General features: G+C 45.4%; 1 non-coding gene across 1 annotated transcript; it reads right to left on the reverse strand.

Annotated features, from left to right (window-relative positions):
* Positions 1 to 1,090: 1,090 nt before the first annotated feature.
* LOC124712787 lies at positions 1,091 to 1,280 on the reverse strand. Its single transcript, XR_007005608.1, has one exon. It is a non-coding gene; the product is annotated as a U2 spliceosomal RNA (small nuclear RNA).
* Between the last annotated feature and the right edge of the window lie 17,731 nt (positions 1,281 to 19,011).

Raw genomic sequence — 19,011 nt, forward strand, 5'->3', positions numbered from 1 at the left:
TTTTCCTTTTGACAATGTTGACTGGATTGCTCTCTTCCAAATTCTGAAGGTGGCAGGGGTAAAATACAGGGAGCGAAAGGCTATCTACAATTTGTACAGAAAGCAGATGGCAGTTACAAGTGTCGAGGGGCATGAAGTGGAAGCAGTGGCTGGGAAGGGAGTGAGACAGTGTTGTAGCCTCTCCCCGATACTATTGAATCTGTATATTGAGCAAGCAGAAAAGGAACCAAAAGAAAAGTTCGGAGTAGGCATTAAAATCCATGGAGAAGAAATAAAAACTTTGAGGTTCACCGATGACATTGTAATTCTGTCAGAGACAGCAAAGGACTTGGAAGAGCAGTTGAACGGAATGGACAGTGTCTTGAAATTAGGATATAAGATGAACATCAACAAAAGCAAAACGAGAATAATGGAATGTAGTCGAATTAAGTCGGGTGATGCTGAGGGAATTAGATTAGGAAATGAGACACTTAAAGTAGTAAAGGAGTTTTGCTATTTGGGGAGCAAAATAACTGTTGATGGACGAAGTAGAGAGGATATAAAATGTAGACTGGCAATGGCAGGGAAAGCGTTTCTGAAGAAGAGAAATTTGTTAACATCGAGTATAGATTTAAGTGTCAGGAAGTCGTTTCTGAAAGAATTTCTATGGAGCGTAGCCATGTATGGAAGTGATACACGGACGATAACTAGTTTGGACAAGATGAGAATATAAGCTTTCGAAATTTGGCGCTACAGAAGAATGCTGAAGATTAGATGGGTAGATCACATAACTGATGAGGAGGTATTGAATAGAATTGGGGAGAAGAAGAGTTTGTGGCACAAGTTGACTAGAAGAAAGGATCGGTTGATAGGACATGTTCTGAGGCATCAAGGGATCACCAATTTAGTACTGGAGGGCAGCGTGAAGGGTAAAAATCGTAGAGGGAGACCAAGAGATGAATACATTAATCAGATTCACAAGGATGTAGGCTGCAGTAGGTACTGGGAGATGAAGAAGCTTGCACAGGATACAGTAGCATGGAGAGCTGCATCAGACCAGTTTCAGGACTGAAGACCACAACGACAACAGCAATAGATTTCCTAGGTAGTGAGGCGTTTGGATACCTGAAGAGAGTTCGCCAGTGAGAAGGCATCCTGTGACAGAGATGGAGCATGCTCATAGCACTCTGTCGTGAGCAAAAAATTAGTGTAATATTCCAGAGCTGTAATACAGAACGTAGCAGATATCAGGCTGATAAGGAGAGTTTCTCCTACCTGATGAGAGAATACATAGATGATGTATAACCGATGCTATGTTTTTGTACAAGATTTTGACAACAACAAACGATAATTAAACGATGTGAAATCGCATCAATGCTCCGTTTTCTTCTGCGACTGGCAGGTACAAAGAGAGGTTCTTAAGTTAATCGGCTCCTGCCCACATCTGTGGGACAAGTCCAGCGGCATCCCTCGAAGCGCTCTCTGAATGTCAAAATTGCAAGCAAGCCGTTATGCTGCTTGAGCATCGACAGGATCAGATATTTATGTTGTGTGAATTCTTTGATTGTTACATGCAAATTTAGGTAGAATCAGTATGATAATTTGTGCAATAAAAATTGCACACAATCAGTTTACAAGCCAAATTTCACTTCTCACAACTACACGCATGCAGAAACTTCTCTAATATGCTACTGGGAAACAAAAGTTGCTTACTTCATTTGGATAATAAGACTTTGACAGTTTCATAGGGCTCCTGCGTGATTTAGCTCACTTCTGTTCACTGCAACTGCCTGTTTGATTCTTCTTTCAATCGTTTCGCCAAAATATGAGCATATAAAATGGACCTTCTTCTCTGCTGAAAATCCGAAATCTTTAGAACATAGTGTTGTTTGAGTTGGACAATTATTCCTCCAATGTAATTTGGTTGGTTGAGAGGTGAGCAGTTACACTGATAGTCCCTCAGTCCATTGACTGTTGTGGACGGTTGGCGTGTGGACACCGGGAGATGGGCAGAGAGGCAGCTGCCGGCACGGCCAACACACCTGCAGGTCTCGAGCCTTCTCTCGGCCAGCACAGCCACGGCTCCTGGCACTGATGCAGTCGGCAGACGATGCGCGCTCCCTGATCGCGAGAGTCTGCCATCAGAAGTACTTTTCGCCACATGTGTTTAGTGTAAGGTGGAAGCTTTCTGGTGGAGAAGAGTGTCTGGCAGTCCATGGAGGGTGTTCCTTGTGTTCCCAAACATCAGTGGATATGTTTAGCTCTGTGTTCTATTTTAGGCTTAAATTTAATTACTTGATTTGCATAATGTATATGTGTACCTCAAACATTAAAAATACGTTTTATTACGAAGATGAAACATTGTAATGTGACGATGAGTGTTTTAAGTGATTTGTTTGACTCTTGTAAACTGTGAAAGAATTAATTTGATAGGGTGGTGCAGATGGTGTGGCTATATTACCTACCAAAAATTAAGTCAGCACCTTCCTCTCCATCCTTTTTCCCACCAGTTCCCCAATTTGGGAGGGGAGGGCAGGAACGATGTCTCCCACAAACTGAAGAAGTAAATGGTATACAAACAGAATTGAACAATGTCAGAGTGTGCCAATGAGACTGGTTTGTATTTCATACTGTGAGAGAGTTCCACACCAGCAGCTCAGCACAGATTCAATATTTATGAGACAATCTCAGCAGTCATCTTAGCTTGTTTTCTGTTTAGTAAAATCAGAATACCAAAACCATTTGCTAAGTCATTTACACAAAAGATCCATACAGTGTGATAAGTGACAAATGGCCCTAAAAAACGAAAAGTGTGAGATCGTCCACATGAATACTAAAGAGAATCTGTTAAGTTTGAGCTACACAATGAATCACACAAATCTAAATTTTGCCAATTTCACAAATTATCTAAGGACAAAAGTTACGAACAACTTAAATTAGAACCATCCAACAGATGACACTGTGGGGAAGGGAAATGGCTCTGAGCACTATGCGACTTAACCTCTGAGGTCATCAGTCGCCTAGAACTTAGAACTAATTAAACCTAACTAACCTAAGGACATCGCACACATCCATTCCCGAGGCAGGATTCGAACCTGCGACCGTAGCGGTCGCTCGGTTCCAGATTGCAGCGACTAGAACCGCACGGCCACTCCGACCGGCTAAAGGGAAATCTAAGATTGCAATTAATTAGCGAAACACTTAGAAGATGCAACAAATCTGTTGAAGAGGCACTCTACGGTATGCCTGTCCATCCTCTGCTAGAATCTTGTTGTGCATTGTGGGATACTTACCAGATATGATTAAGAGAGGACATTAACAAAGTTCAAATAGTGGCAGTTGGTTTTGTGTTCGTGAAACAGGGGACAGAGTGTCATTGATATGATACACGTGCAGGGGTGGCAATCATTGAACGAAAGGCAGCCCTCATTGCGGTGAGACCTTTCACAAACTTTCAGTCTCCAACTTTGTCCTCCAGTTATGTAAGCCGTTAGTTGGTGTTAACCGAAATAATGAGAAATGATCATTGTAATAGTATAAGGGAAATCTGAACTGACACAGAAAGTCTTTGGTGTTTTTCTCTACCCTACACTGTTCGACATCAGAACGACAGAGAAACAGTACGAAAGTGGTTTGATGAACACTCTGCTCGGCACTTAAGTGTGAAGTGCAGTGTAGTCATATAGATGTAGATGTCGATACTCGTCATATAAGAAGGAATAGTAAGATAAAATTTTAAAGCACTAGAGCCAGTGCCATATACGCATGTAAGAGGGAATATTATACAGGGTTAGCTGCACGGAGTGGCCGCTTGGTTGGAGGCCTCATGTCACGGAATGCGCGGCCCCTCCCGCCGGAAGGTCGAATCTTCCCTCGGGCATGGGTGTGTGTTTGTTGTTCTTAGCACAGGTTAAAGTCAGTTTAAGTAGCGTATATGTCTAGGGATCGATGACCTAAGCAGTTTCTTCCCCTGTGAATTCACTTACATTTATTATGTCAACCAGTGGGGCGCTCTTTTACTTCCCCCGGCGTTAGGATTTTGTTTACGCTGTTGTTCATTTGCATTGAGGCGTCGACGCGTCTCGAACATGGCCACAAAGCACCCCACTGAGGACGAAAGTTGGGGATGGAGTAGCACTCTTGTAGCAGGTAGGCTGTGAAATAGTGAGCAAGTAGTTGAGAGACATATTGGGTACAAATTTCACTGGGTGCATTTTTCAAATGTCTCTGCAGGCAGCTGATGACCTGATCTCTGTCAATAATCCATTTGTTACCAGACGTGAGTCAGTAGTTAAAATGATATGAACTGAGTTTTAATTATTCGGGGTTTCTATCTCTGTTTACAGCCTCTCTTAATGCATACCTGGTTTGAGAATATCCTTGTCGTCAAAAGACTGTGTAACTGACATGAAAATTGTACTCTCTCTCTCGCATGCGCGTCGTATAGCTTTCCGAGATTTGAATATTCTTTTGGAGACTAACGGAAACAATCAGAGATACAAACGTTGTTGTTCTGTGTGTATATGTTGGAACTTAATTCACACACCTTTTTGCACAGGTGTTACATCTGCTAGCTTCAACATGTGTACAAACAAGAATGAATTTTGTGGTGAATTCGGTACGGTTTTGAAGCAACCGCGATATTCAGTTGTGCCATATGTATTTGGCGAGCTGTTATTCATTCTGCCACCATTTTGTGCTGCTTTCTCGTATTCTACTTGGGAGAATGTGGAGTTTGTATGCTCGTATATTTTCGGAATGAGGAAAGAAGAAAGTAGTGGGTAGTTTTAGTGAACACAGGTGATATAAATCACTGAGCAGCTTTTTGAAACGGAGGAGACGAATGGAGTATTCCAGAATTTGAAACACGAATACCTGCTAGCATGAGTTTCTAAGAAGTAGATACCTTAGGGGTTGCGAAGCAACTCAAATCGCTTGATACGGGCAAGTCTTCAGGTCCAGATTGTATACCGATTAGGTTCCTTTCAGACTACGCTGATACAATAGCTCTCTACTTAGCAATCATATACAACCGCTCGCTCACCGATAGATCTGTACCTACAGATTGGAAAATGGCGCAGGTTGCACCAGTGTTCCCCCCCTGCGGGTTCGGGGGTTAGAATAGGCCCGTGGTATTCCTGCCTGTCGTAAGAGGCGACTAAAAGGAGTCTCAAACGTTTCGGCCTTATGTGATGGTCCCCTCTCGGGTTTGACCTCCATCTATCTAAATTATTCCGAAGAGCGAGCCAATTGGGGAAGGGCACCTTACATGGTGCACTGTATCCTTCGTGCAATTAGACCTATCGCCGTCTTTCTCGTCGTTGCAATGGTGTCCCGCTCGTTTTCGATCTCTTGGGCGATTACCACGCTGCACTCTGCAGTGTTTCTTTTAACTGTTACGACGACCTTGGCCATTTTTGCACCTAAGATCCAGCACGGTAGCCAGTCCGTTGTGGTGGGGTCGCCATGTACCCTCTTGGTTGTAGCCCCCTGACAACACAGGGATCGCTCTACTGATGCCTGCGCCGTTCACTCCCCACGTATGCCAAGGAGTAGATGCCCATCTCCCTGGGGCATCAGGACTCCCGGCAATGGCCATCCTGCCAGGTGGCCTTTGCTGTGGCTGGGTGGCGCCCGTGGGGAGGGCCCTTGGTCGGAGTAGGTGGCATCAGGGCGGATGACCCGCAATGAAGCGTGGTACATCATCTATCGCTGGTGGGCCTCCACCAGCAGTCTCTAAGCGATCGAGGTCTAACCTCAACGTGAAGAAATTGGATCAGAGATCGTTTCCCTCCCTAGCTACTCTATGGGAGGAACGACTTGCTCAAGAAGGCAGTGGAGAATATTCACCCCGGTACCTCGTGTGTACGCGGGTTGATGGAGAATCTTTCATGTCGACCAAGCCCCAGTTTTTTGTGGAGCATTTAGAGGACAAGTTCGGGGAGGTGGAGGGCCTGTCCAAGATGCGCTCTGGTTCTGTGCTCATCAAAACGGCATCCTCTGCCCAGTCACGGAGGTTGCTCAATTGTGACAAGTTGGGGGATGTTTCCGTTAGCATCACGCCGCATAAGAGTCTCAACATGGTCCAGGGTATTATATTCCACAGGGATCTTCTTCTGCAGTCCGACGATGAATTACGCGCCAACCTCGAACGACGAGGTGTTCACTTCGTCCGGCGCGTCCATCGGGGTCCGAGGGATAATCAGGTAGCCACCGGTGCCTTCATCTTGGCCTTTGAGGGTGATGTCTTACCCGGAAAGGTTAAGGTGATGGTTTACCGTTGTGATGTGAAACCATATATCCCTCCTCCGATGCGGTGTTTTAAATGCTGGAAGTTCGGGCACATGTCATCTCGCTGTACTTCCAGCATCACGTGTCGGGATTGTGGACGTCCTTCGCATCCTGATACTCCATGTGCTCCGCCTCCCATTTGTGTTAACTGTGGAGAACACCATTCCCCCTGCTCACCGGACTGTCGGATCTTCCAGAAGGAAAGGAAGATAATGGAATATAAGACCCTGGACCGCCTGACCTACACCGAGGCAAGGCGGAAATATGAGCGGCTACATCCCATGCCCATGACATCCACCTATGCCGCTGCTGCACAAGCAGTCCGATCCTCTCCCGTGTCGTCACGTACTGCTGCCTCTCAGCTATGTCTCAATGCACCGGTCCCCTTGGTTGTGGGGGGCACTTCGCCCACTGTTGCTCCATCTACTCCAGGAGCGACACCACCCCAACCATCGGGGACATTCGTCCCCCCTTCCCAGCCGGAGAAGCGTAGGGCTTCTTCGGCCACTCTAGCCAGGAAGGGGTCCCTTGGGGCCCTCCCTTCCCAGGCTTTGCCCAGTGTCAAAGCGGACCCACGAAAAGTTTTGAAACAACAACCGGTCGCTGGTCATAGGGCTTCACGGTCATCGTCCGTCCCTGAGACTGACCCAGTGGGGCCCTCCCAGCCAGACCCTCCCAAGGCACAGCGTGCGAAGCCGTTGAAGAAAAAGGCTCCCAAGCAACCTGACATTGCGGTGGCACCTGTCCCACCGCCACCCTCAAACTCTGCGTCTGAGGACGAAGTGGAGATCCTGGCGTCCGCTGAGGACCTCGATCTCGCCAGTCCCTCCAGCGCCATGGAAAGCACTGGCGCAGGTGCTCACTTGGAGGCAGCAGGTGACCCAGCGGCGTAATCTGCCTTCCCAGTCCCGTCACGCCTTTCCCAGCCATGGACAACACCATCCTCCAGTGGAACTGCGGCGGTTTCTTCCACCATCTAGCTGAGCTCCGCCAACTTATCGGCCTTCACCCTTTCTTCTGCATTGCTCTCCAGGAAACTTGGTTTCCAGCAATGCGAACCCCCGCCCTCCGTGGCTATCGGGGTTATTATAAGAACCGAGCAGCTTATGAAAGGGTGTCTGGTGGCGTCTGCATATATGTTCTTCACACTCTGCACAGCGAGTCTGTCCCTCTCCAGACGCCTTTAGAGGCTGTCGCTGTACGCGTGTGGACGCCACAGGCTGTTACTGTCTGCAGTCTTTACATTCCGCCGGATGGTGATGTCTCGCAGCATGTCCTGGCTGCATTGGTCGCCCAATTGCCGCCACCTTTCTTGCTATTGGGCAACTTCAACGCCCATAACCCTCTGTGGGGTGGGTCAGTGGCCACAGGTCGAGGCGCCATCGTTGAGCATTTATTGTCGCAGCTCGATCTCTCGCTGTTAAATGATGGTGCCTTCACACACTTCAGTGTGGCGCATGGCACCTACTCCGCCATTGACCTTTCAATCTGTAGCCATAGCCTCTTACTGTCTGTCCAATGGAGTGTGCATGCCGACCTGTGTGGTAGTGACCATTTTCCGATCTTTTTGTCACTACCACAGCGCCACTCTTCTGGGCGCCCTAGCAGATGGGCTATGAATAAGGCTGACTGGGACTTGTTCTCCTCCACTGCCGCTTTTGAGCCTCTCTCTACCGATGACATTGATGCGGTGGTTCAATCGGTCACCACCGGCATCGTTACTGCCGCCGAATCTGCCATTCCCCATTTCTGTGGGTCCCCTCGGCGGAAGGCTGTGCCTTGGTGGTCGCCTGAGATCGCTGAAGCGATTAAAGATCGCCGGCGGGCGCTCCAGCGTCACAAGCGACACCCCTCCCTCGACCACCTTATCGCCTTCAAACGGCTGCGTGCGCGGGCCCGCCTCCTTATCCGCCAAGGCAAGAAGGAGTGCTGGGAGCGGTATGTGTCCACCATTGGCCTCCATGTCACTCCCTCGCAGGTCTGGGCCAAGATTCGACGCGTCTACGGCTATCGGCCACCTGCCAGCGTCCCTGCGCTCTCACTGAATGGAGCAGTTTGTACTGACTCCGACGTCATTGCCAATCGCTTAGCAGAGCATTTTGCTATGAGTTCCGCTTCTGCGAATTACCCCCAGGCCTTCCGCTCCATTAAAGAGCGGATGGAACGTCGGAGCATTTCGTTTCGCACCAACCACCCAGAATCTCACAATGCTCCATTTAGTGAGTGGGAATTTCGCAGTGCCCTCGCTGCTTGCCCTGATACCGCTCCTGGGCCAGATGGCATCCACTGTCAGATGCTGAAACACCTTTCAGTGGACTGCCAGCGGCGCCTTCTCGATCTTTACAACCGTCTTTGGGTCGAGGGGGAGTTTCCGTCGCAATGGCGGGAAGGCATTGTCATCCCCATTTTGAAACCTGGAAAGAACCCTCTGGAGGTGGACAGCTACCGTCCCATTAGCCTCACCAACGTTCTTTGCAAGTTGCTTGAATGGATGGTGAGCCAGCGCTTGCATTGGGTACTGGAGTCTCGGGGCCTTCTGGCTCCATCTCAGGGTGGGTTCCGTAAAGGCCGCTCCGCCGCCGACAATCTGGTGAGCCTGGAGTCGGCCATCCGTACTGCCTTTTCCCGCCGTCAGCACCTGGTCGCTGTCTTTTTCGACATGCGGAAGGCGTACGATACGACGTGGCGTCATCACATTCTTTCTACGCTTCATGGATGGGGTCTTCGGGGTCCTCTGCCGATTTTTATCCGCAATTTTCTGTCGTGTCGTACCTTCCGCGTGCAAGTCGCGGCCTCGTATAGTTCCTCCCACGTCCAGGAGAACGGTGTGCCACAGGGCTCTGTTTTAAGTGTCTGTCTGTTTTTAATAGCCATTAACGGGCTTGCTGCGGCCGTGGGAAATTCTGTCTCCGCTTCCCTGTATGCTGACGACTTCTGCCTTTATTACAGCTCTACTGGCATTGCAGCTGTTGAACGTCAGCTACAGGGCGCTATCCGTAAGGCGCAGTCTTGGGCTGTAGCGCATGGGTTACAGTTTTCGGCAGCCAAGACCTGCGTTATGCATTTCTGCCGGTGCCGAACAGTCCATCCTGAGCCGCGGCTTTATCTTGCCGACGAACTCCTTGCTGTGGTGGAGACCCACAGGTTTTTGGGGTGGTTTTCGATGCCCGGTTGACTTGGCTGCCTCATATCCGGCAGCTGAAACAGACGTGTTGGCGGCATCTAAACGCTCTGAGATGCTTGAGCAACACCCACTGGGGCGCCGACCGCTCTACACTGTTGCGGCTCTACCAGGCGTTAATCCAGTCCCGTCTGGATTATGGGAGCCTGGCTTATGGCTCAGCATCCCCATCTGCGTTACGGGTGCTGGACCCGATTCTCCACAGCGGGATACGCCTTGCCACTGGTGCTTTCCGCACCAGCCCTGTGGACAGCGTACTAGTGGAGGCAGGTGTACCTCCACTGCGGTTCCGACGCCAACGTTTGGTGGCCGCTTATGCTGCCCATGTTCTAAGCTCGCCCGGGCATCCAAACTATCGTCTCCTGTTCCCGCGGTCGGTCGTCCGTATGCCAGAACGTCGGTCCCGGTCTGGTTGTACAATAGCGGTCCGCGTCAAGGAGCTTCTCTCTGGGCTCCAGGGTTTCACTGTTCCACCTCCTTTCCGGGCTACTTTGCATACACCCCCATGGTGTGTTCGTCGCCCTAGCCTTCGGCTCGACTTGGCACAGGGCCCTAAGGACTCAGTCCCTCAAGAGGCCTTCCGCCGCCGCTTTTATTCCATCCTGGCCACGTATCAGGGCTCTGGTGTTGTTTACACTGACGGTTCGATGGTTGCTGGTCGTGTCGGATATGCGCTCACTCTAGGGGACCTTTCCGAACAACGTTCCTTGCCGGATGGCTGCAGCGTTTACACTGCTGAATTGGTCACCATCCTTCGTGCCCTAGAGTATATCCGCTCCTGCTCAGGTGAGTCCTTCGTTATCTGTAGCGATTCCCTGAGCGGTTTACGAGCTCTCGACCAGTGTTTCCCTCGTTCTCGTTTGGTGATGGCTATCCACGAGTCTCTGCATACTCTCGCCTGTTGCAGCCGCTCTGTGGTCTTTGTGTGGACCCCCGGTCATGTCGGTATCCCGGGTAACGAACATGTTGACCGCCTGGCGAAAGAGGCCACCAGCAAGCCATCTCTGGACCTTGGCCTCCCTGAGACTGATTTGCGGGCAGTCTTCCGCCGCAAAATCTTGGCGCTATGGGACGAGGAATGGCGCGAACTGACAATGTCCAATAAACTCCGTGCTGTCAAGGAGACGACGGCTGTGTGGCGGTCATCCCTGCGAGCCACTCGCAGGGACTCGGTAGTTCTTTGCCGGCTCCGCATTGGCCACTCCCGGCTGACACACAGTTATTTACTGCGCAGGGAGGACCCTCCTGTATGTCGCTGCGGGGCGGCTTTGACAGTGGCCCACATTCTGTTGGCCTGCCCCCTTTTAGCTGTGGTCAGGCAGACATTTGCGCTGCCTGCTACGCTCCCTGCCCTTTTAACAGACGACTCCACTATGGCTGACTTAGTTTTACGTTTTATTCGGGCAGGGGGATTTTATCATTTACTCTGAGTGTTTCTGTTTTATTTTATCGTTTTGTGTTGATTCTGGCCTTTGGCCTATGATTTTCCACTGATTTTTTAATGTGTTTCTAAGTGGTTGGCTTTTCCTTATTTCTTTCTATGGTCGGCCAACCACCGTCACACTCTGTGTGGTTTTCGTTCGTTTTGTCTTGTCCTTGTCTGTTTCTCTTGCTCTGTATCGTCTGTGATCTCTTCTGTTCCTCGTTTTTATTCTCTGTGGGTGTTCTTTGTCTTTGGAACAAGGGACCGATGACCGTAGCAGTCTGGTCCCTTTCATCCCCCCAAACCAACCAACCAACCAACCATGCACCAGTGTTTGAGAAGGGAGTAATCCATCGAACTACAGACCTATATCATTCACGTCGGTTTGAGGTAGGGTTTTCCAGCATATACTGTATTCAAACATTATGAATCACCTCGAAGGGAACGATCTATTGATACATAATCAGCATGGTTTCAGGAAACATCGTTCTTGTGCAACGCAGCTAGCTCTTCATTCACACGAAGTAATGGCCGCTATCGACAGGGGATATCAAGTTGATTCCGTATTTCTAGATTTCCGGAAAGCTTTTGACACCGTTCCACACAAGCAACTTCTAATCAAGCTGTGGGCGAATGGGGTATCGTCTCAGTTGTGCGACTGGATTCGTGATTTCCTGTCAGGAAGGTCGCAGTTCGTAGTAACAGACGGCAAATCATCGAGTAAAACTGGAGTGATATCAGGTGTTCCCCAGGGAAGCGACCTGGGACCTCTGCTGTTCCTGATCTATATAAATGACCTGGGTGACAATCTGAGCAGTTCTCTTAGGTTGTTCGCAGATGATGCTGTAATTTACCGTCTAGTAAGGTCATCCGAAGACCATTATCAATTGCAAAGCGATTTAGAAAAGATTGCTGTATGGTGTGGCAGGTGGCAGTTGACGCTAAATAACTAAAAGTGTGAGGTGATCCACATGAGTTCCAAAAGAAATCCGTTGGAATTCGATTACTCGATGAATAGTACAATTCTCAAAGCTGTCAATTCAACTAAGTACCTGGGTGTAAAAATTACGAACAACTTCAGTTGGAAAGACCACATAGATAATATTGTGGGGAAGGCTAGGCAAAGGTTGCTTTCATTGGCAGGACACTTAGAAGATGTATCAAGTCCACTAAAGAGACACCTTGCACTACACTCTTTCGTCCTCTGTTAGAATATTGCTGCGCGGTGTGGGATCCTTACCAGATGGGATTGACGGAGGACATCGAAAAGGTGCAAAAAAGGGCAGCTCGTTTTGTATTATCACGTAATAGGGGAGAGAGTGTGGCAGATATGATTCGTGAATTGAGATGGAAGTCATTAACGCAAAGACGTATTTCGTCGCGGCGAGACCTATTTACGAAATTTCAATCACCAACTTTCTCTTCTGAATGCGAAAATATTTTGTTGAGCCCAACCTACATAGGTAGGAATGATCACCAAAATAAAATAAGAGAAATCAGAGCTCGAACAGAAAGGTTTAGGTGTTCGTTTTTCCCGCGCGCTGTTCGGGAGTGGAATGTAGAGAGATGGTATGATTGTGGTTCGATGAACCCTCTGCCAAGCACTTGATTTTGAATTGCAGAGTAGTCATGTGGATGTAGATGTAGACGAGGTATTCTTATCTATATGAAGTAAGCGATTTTTGTTTTCCAGCAGCTTATAACACGAATTGCGTTATATATGATACTGTGAGACGTGACATTTGGCATGTATATTGATTGTGTGCAATATTTTATAGCACACCTTATTCTTGTAAACATAGAATAAAAATGGGGCGATGTATCAAATGTGGACAGACTCTTCTGAACTGCAAACACTTCATTGAGTGACATGCAGTTAGTGGTACCATATGATTTGACATGGCGTACATCAGTTTATCTTTACTGTCTTTTCAGATTTTGTCTCGCTCTTTCCTTCTCTCTTCAGTGTAGTCATGCCTATACACTTATTTTTGATATAGCGATACAAATGTTTTCTTTCTCTTCTGTGTTGTAGAAAGATTTCACTGATGACCAGATGGAGAAAGCGAGGGTCGATGGCAAGGTGAAACTGAAGTCCAATACCATACCAACAATTTTTTTCAAATAGCTACAAAAGCTAACAGAAGGAAACCTTAACTATGCCATGAGAATCCAAACGGAGAAAATGAGTGCAGTAACACCTCAGCAGAAGCAGCTGAAGAAAACGCGGTATGGAGAGGACAGAGATTCCGTCTGAAAATATGTTTTGTATTTGGCCAGATTATGGTCAGTAAAACATATGCTATTCATGCACTGTCTCAAGATGTTTATCATTAGTATGAATTAGAATTTTCCTATGCTTGTATTTTGATACTTTCTATACTGAGGAAATGAATTAAGATACACAGCAAAAGATTTTATATTTGGGACTCAGTTTAGGAATGTCTAATTTGTGTTGAATTTTAATGGAATATCCTTAACTGTTATCCAGAAGTTCATGTTCTTCCATTCCTCTGTGTAGCTTTGCTAATTGTGACCAATGTTTATGCTACGAAAGGTACAAAGATTGTGTCTATCTCGCAATTTAGCAGTAATTAAAATGTGGCTGTCTTCTGTGAGCACACTTGTTTCACTTATGTGGTACATTCTTTGCTATCGTTCATGTAAACATGTAATAGTATTTTATACAGTGCTTTGTAACTGCGGTGTTTATATTTTTTTCATCCGTGAGAAGCTTCTCTACTAGCTAAATGTTTCTCAATGCTTTCCATTCAGTTTTCTGGCCAGGATAGAAACATTTACTTTTACTGTTTCCATCGTTCAATGCACACCACCGTTCTTTACAAAAATCGGTGGTATATATCAATTGTTGTCTATTGCTAGGCGGTATCACAGGAACAAGTGCTCGCATGTAGTCATATAACGTAAAGTGGCCTGTGTTAGTATAATTTTTAACTTTGAGAAACTGTGTAACATGTAAATTTCAGCACTCGTAAAATATTTCTTTACATAATACGCTTAGTTTTGAGGACAACAGGTAAATTTGGGTCCTCGTAAAACATTTCTGTAGATAATACGTTTAGTTTTGAGGATTAAGTGTTACACCATCTGTTTTCCTGATACTTTTTTAGCAGTCTTTGGTTTCATGTTACGAGCATGCTTTTGGGTATTGTAACACACTGTTAACTGACACATATATATAGTAAATGCTAGTGTCATTATAATAGATGCTACGGTCAGTTTCTGCAGCCAGATAATTTGTATGTGCTTTTTATTTGTGCTCTTTAATTTAAACCTTAATTGTACAGGTAGTGATGTGTATTGTTATCTAATAACAAATAGAAGTATCACATTCTATTTCACTTACTGGCTTCTGATTCCTGCATTTTTTCTGGTATACACTTTGCTGTATAAAATAAGAAGTCTTGGTCATTCTGAATGTTCTTAATAGGCTTGAGGTAACTAGATAATTAGGTGTTGTCTAGACGCACCAAACCTAGAAAACGTAACACATTTTTTCATGAAATGCTTACTGAAACATTCGTTTAAATAATGTCATTTACATTCACATTTATATATTAATGTCTGATTACGTTTTGTGCTCTCTCTTATTTCTATTTTAGACTGAAAACTGTTATACAATACTGGCATCTAGTGTTACTGTCAGTCCACAACGTCTGATTCTGTTACGGGAATGAAATAAGGCAACACATAATGTTTATACTACAACATCTAATTATAGTCACTGTTGTGGAAAAAAGGATGGAGAAACAAAGAAGCTTAGAGAGACCTTTCTGAATGGCTGTCTGCCCCTCCTTCCTACCTCCTCTACCCTCCAGTGTTTTTTGTATATGGTGAGCTGCAACCTCCCTCCAGTTACATTTTCTTCCTTACTGTGTGAATATGCAATGCATGTAATGTAATTCAACGCTTTTTATGTAGACCACATGGGTAGAAAACTATATAGAATGGCAATGACCAAAACAGCATATAAGACTTCAAGCCACTTCGAAGCCACCTGTTGCATAGGTTAGTAGCGTGGAGGAATCCTTCACTGACGCTTGAAATTTGAAGTTTCATTTTTTCTGACGAAGAGAGTATATGAACATGATATTTGCCTTGGTGTAAAGTTTTCGCCTCCTTGATGTTTTCTGAAAAGTCCAATCAGGAGGAAGCGGGTAACCTGAAACTTTATGTATTCGAATGCATTACACAGCATCTCTGAGTGAATTTGTTACCACACGTTTTTCATATTTGTAGTTAGTTGCTTCTGCAGTGTTTCCTATAAAGAAATCTCCACTCGCTGAAATAATCGTCTTGGCAAGCGATTTCAGTCCACACAGTGTCCGTTGGAAAGATTTCTGTATTTACAGAGCATGTAGTATGTAACAAGGGAAGGCAAATGCTTCCTATGAACAATGCTTCTAATTCCTTATATTTTCGTAACTATGATTTACCACCACTACTGTAATGATCGCGATGGACATGCGCTAGTCTTCACAACATGTGCCGAACGCTATTGGCAGCCATTGTAGCACTGTCATCCTCCCTATGCCTCATGGAATAAACCATTGGTTGGAACACGCGTAGTTGTTCTGGGATTATGTCACAGGCAGTAAACATTCATTGTCATACTGTACACATATCATTACTGGGACTGCATACACCAAGGTCTTTACTTGGCCCTAAAGTCAAACAGCCATAGGGTCAATTCAGGAGAATGGGCTGGTCAAGATGTGTGCTACTGCAGACCTACGCATCACTCCTAAAAGACTCGGCCCATGTGTAGCCTCACTCAAAGTTGAAAATAGACCGCTGTCCCATCTTGAACGTAGTTCTATTTCAGTCTTTCATATAATGGTAAATTCTACAGGTAACGGGATAGATGGAAGTGACGATATGTAGCAACATCCAAAGTGTTCTGTAGAACGTGGCTTGTCCCATTTGGCACTTGTTGAAATATGGATACTAAATGTGTGCCGGTGTTGTCTCTTTCGAAGTGTGTCCGAGTTACCTTCGGCCGGTGTATGCATATAACGGAAAATTAGAATACCGTCTCTCCTGAAGCTCACCTAATCAGCACACAACACTTGCCCTGTTAACTACAGATCTTGAGCACTCGTTTGGAGAAACGACTGGCAGAACTCCTACCTGGCATGTCGCTCGTTTGGCAGCAAAGCCTGGACTCGCTCCATACGTTAGGGTCAGAGCTATTGTTCATGAAGCGCTCTCCAAACAACACAATTGTGAACACCTCCCACTGCATTCATTCCAGTGTAGTCCATTGTTCCGTATCATTTGGGGAAGCTTTTTGATGTCTGACATCATCCTATGTTCTTAGTACAAAGGACCCTGTTTTCGAAAGGCACCAAATCGAGGTACGAAACATCTTTGCAGTTGGTATACGGCGTCGTCGTTAGTTTGCAACATACGGGTAACATGCTCCTATGCTGCTTCCATGTCTATTCCCGTAGTAGAAGACCATATCTGCCATCTCCTGTCTTGAGTAGTAGGCTTCCATTCGTAGCTGTAATCCAGTCACAGACTAAGAAACTAGTTACAGAAATATAATGTTATGTCATAACAAAGAATGCACCATATGAAAATTACGACGAATGTTTATAGTAAAATTTTTTCCTTCCTTTTATGCATATTAAACCTCTATAAACTCTCGAAACTTTTTATTTGAATACCCTGTGTAACATACCACGTCGATAGACGTATTGTCACAAGTAGGACAGTGCTCAAATGGTTTAAATCATACCCAACTGGAAGAGTGCAGAAAGTTCAAATAAGCAGTTCACATAATATCCAAAATACTGGTGATTTCTCAAACTGGGGAACAATCAAGAATCGGGTCCCACAAGGTTCGGTCTTGGGTCCTCTGCTGTTCTTAATATATATTAATAACTTGCCATTCTATATTGACGAAGATGCAAAGCTGGTACTTTTTGCCGATGATACAAGTATAGCTGTCATATCTGACAGACAAGAATTAACTGGTGAAATTGTAAACGATGTTTTTTCACAAAATCATTAAGTGGTTCTCTGCAAATGGGCTCTCAATAAACTTTGACAAAACACAGTATATACAGTTCCACACAATAAACGGAATGACCCCATTAATAAATATAGACTTCGATCAGAAATCGGTAGCTAAGGTAGAATATTCAAAATTTCTAGGTGTGTGCATTGATGAGAGGTTGAACTGGAAAAAACACACTGAGGATCTCCTGAAAAGTTTGAGTACAGCTACTTATGCTATTACCGTCACTTGCAAATTTTGGCGTTATACATCTGAGTAAATTAGCTTGCCACGCCTATTTTCATTCTCTGCTTTCGTATGGCATCATATTCTGGGGTAGCTCATCATTGAGTAAAAGAGCGTTCATTGCACAAAAGAGTTTAATCAGAATAATTCCCGGAGCTCATCCAAGATCATCCTGCAGACACTTATTTAAAGAGCTAGAAATGTTCACTGTAGCCTCACAATATATATATATATTCACTTATGAAATTTCTTATTAACAATCCGAACGAATTCAAAAGTAATAGCAGTGTACATGGCTACAACACTTGGAGAAAGGATGATCTTGACTACTCAAGGTTAAATCTAACTTTGGCTCAGAAGGGGGTAAATTATGCTGCCACACATGTCTTTGGTCACTTACCTAATAGCATCAAAAGTCTGACAGATAGCCATATAGCATTAAAAGAATTTCTTAATGACAACTCCTTATACTGATTAGATGAATTTTTGAATATAGTAAGTGGGTAATTTCCCAAACCCCACAAAAAAAAACAATTAAAAATATTGAGTGTTATGTAATATTTTGTCTAATGTAATACCTTGTATAGACACCTTTTATTAACCTGACACATTCCACATCATTACGAAGTGTCGTATTCATGATCTGTGGAACAAGTACTAATCTAATCTAATCTCTAATCATGTGCAGCAAAACAAACGAGACAGAGAAATTTTTCTGTCCCCTTCCGTTTGGACAGTTTTAACGTTTTGATATGTGGAAGCAATTGTGAAGAGAGGACACGTGGCACATCTGATACCGCAAACTGTCGTCGTCAGGGAGTTTCTCACTTGGATGAATTGTGGGGAAACCATTGGCGTATAACAAAGTTTTAATATGCATGTCTTATTGAAAAAATACACATTAGAACAAAAGACATGGTTACCTACAACTACTTGTGTTAGAGCACGGAGAGCACCATGTTCACGAGACATTTGCATGAATGGGACTCGGTTGTGAACGCAAGGTACACCTGTGTTTGCGAAGACACCATAATCGCTAGTTAGATTCGAAGTGGAGGTGAGAATAGGGATAGCTAGCAGGGGAACCAGGGACACTGGTGACTTCATTAGGCAAATCACATTTGGTTTTAATACACACCGAGTTCCTTCTTAGAATCCTGTGTTAAGCGTTAAATCACCTACTTCTCATTAGAACTGCATTATCATCAGCGACTGATGGTGGCATCATAAGGCACGAAGTGACACACAATACTGTGTAACATTTAGCTATCGCAAACGGACCGTTAAGGTTCTTCAGAAAGTTATCATCATCATCATCATCATCATCATCATGAACGCCGACCGTTTGCATGTCGTCTTGAATTACATTTTCCTGGAGGACGTTTGCACCAGAATCCTAGAAAGAGTTAATTTCGTGTGCAGATGGCTTTCATGTGATTACTTGTATCACACGTTTTTCAGTTGATAATAGCAGAGATTACACTGAGAATCGATGATGTGTGCATTTTGCTTAGATAGGCCCTCCTGTCTATCCCCTGCGTGGGCCACAACATGTAAAACATGCAAGTTGATGCTCTAAGCAGTGAGTGAGCATGGATTACCCTAAAATCACATATGCCTAAAACAAAGGACACTTATTTTAGTACTTTTAGTATGTACTTTTCAAAAGAACATAGTTTAACCTCCGAGCGTCCGCCTCCGTAGTGCAGCTGTAGTGTTACCGGCTACCACGGAAGGGGACCCGGGTTCGATACTCGGCAGGAGAGTGGGAGTTGTGTGTCCTTCATCATCACTGAAACGCAAGTCGACAAAGTGGCGTCAACTAGAAAGTCTTGCAATACGGTGGCCGAACTGCGTAGGGGATAT

The sequence above is a fragment of the Schistocerca piceifrons genome, chromosome 8, assembly GCF_021461385.2.
Source record: "Schistocerca piceifrons isolate TAMUIC-IGC-003096 chromosome 8, iqSchPice1.1, whole genome shotgun sequence".
NCBI classification, from domain to species: domain Eukaryota; kingdom Metazoa; phylum Arthropoda; class Insecta; order Orthoptera; family Acrididae; genus Schistocerca; species Schistocerca piceifrons.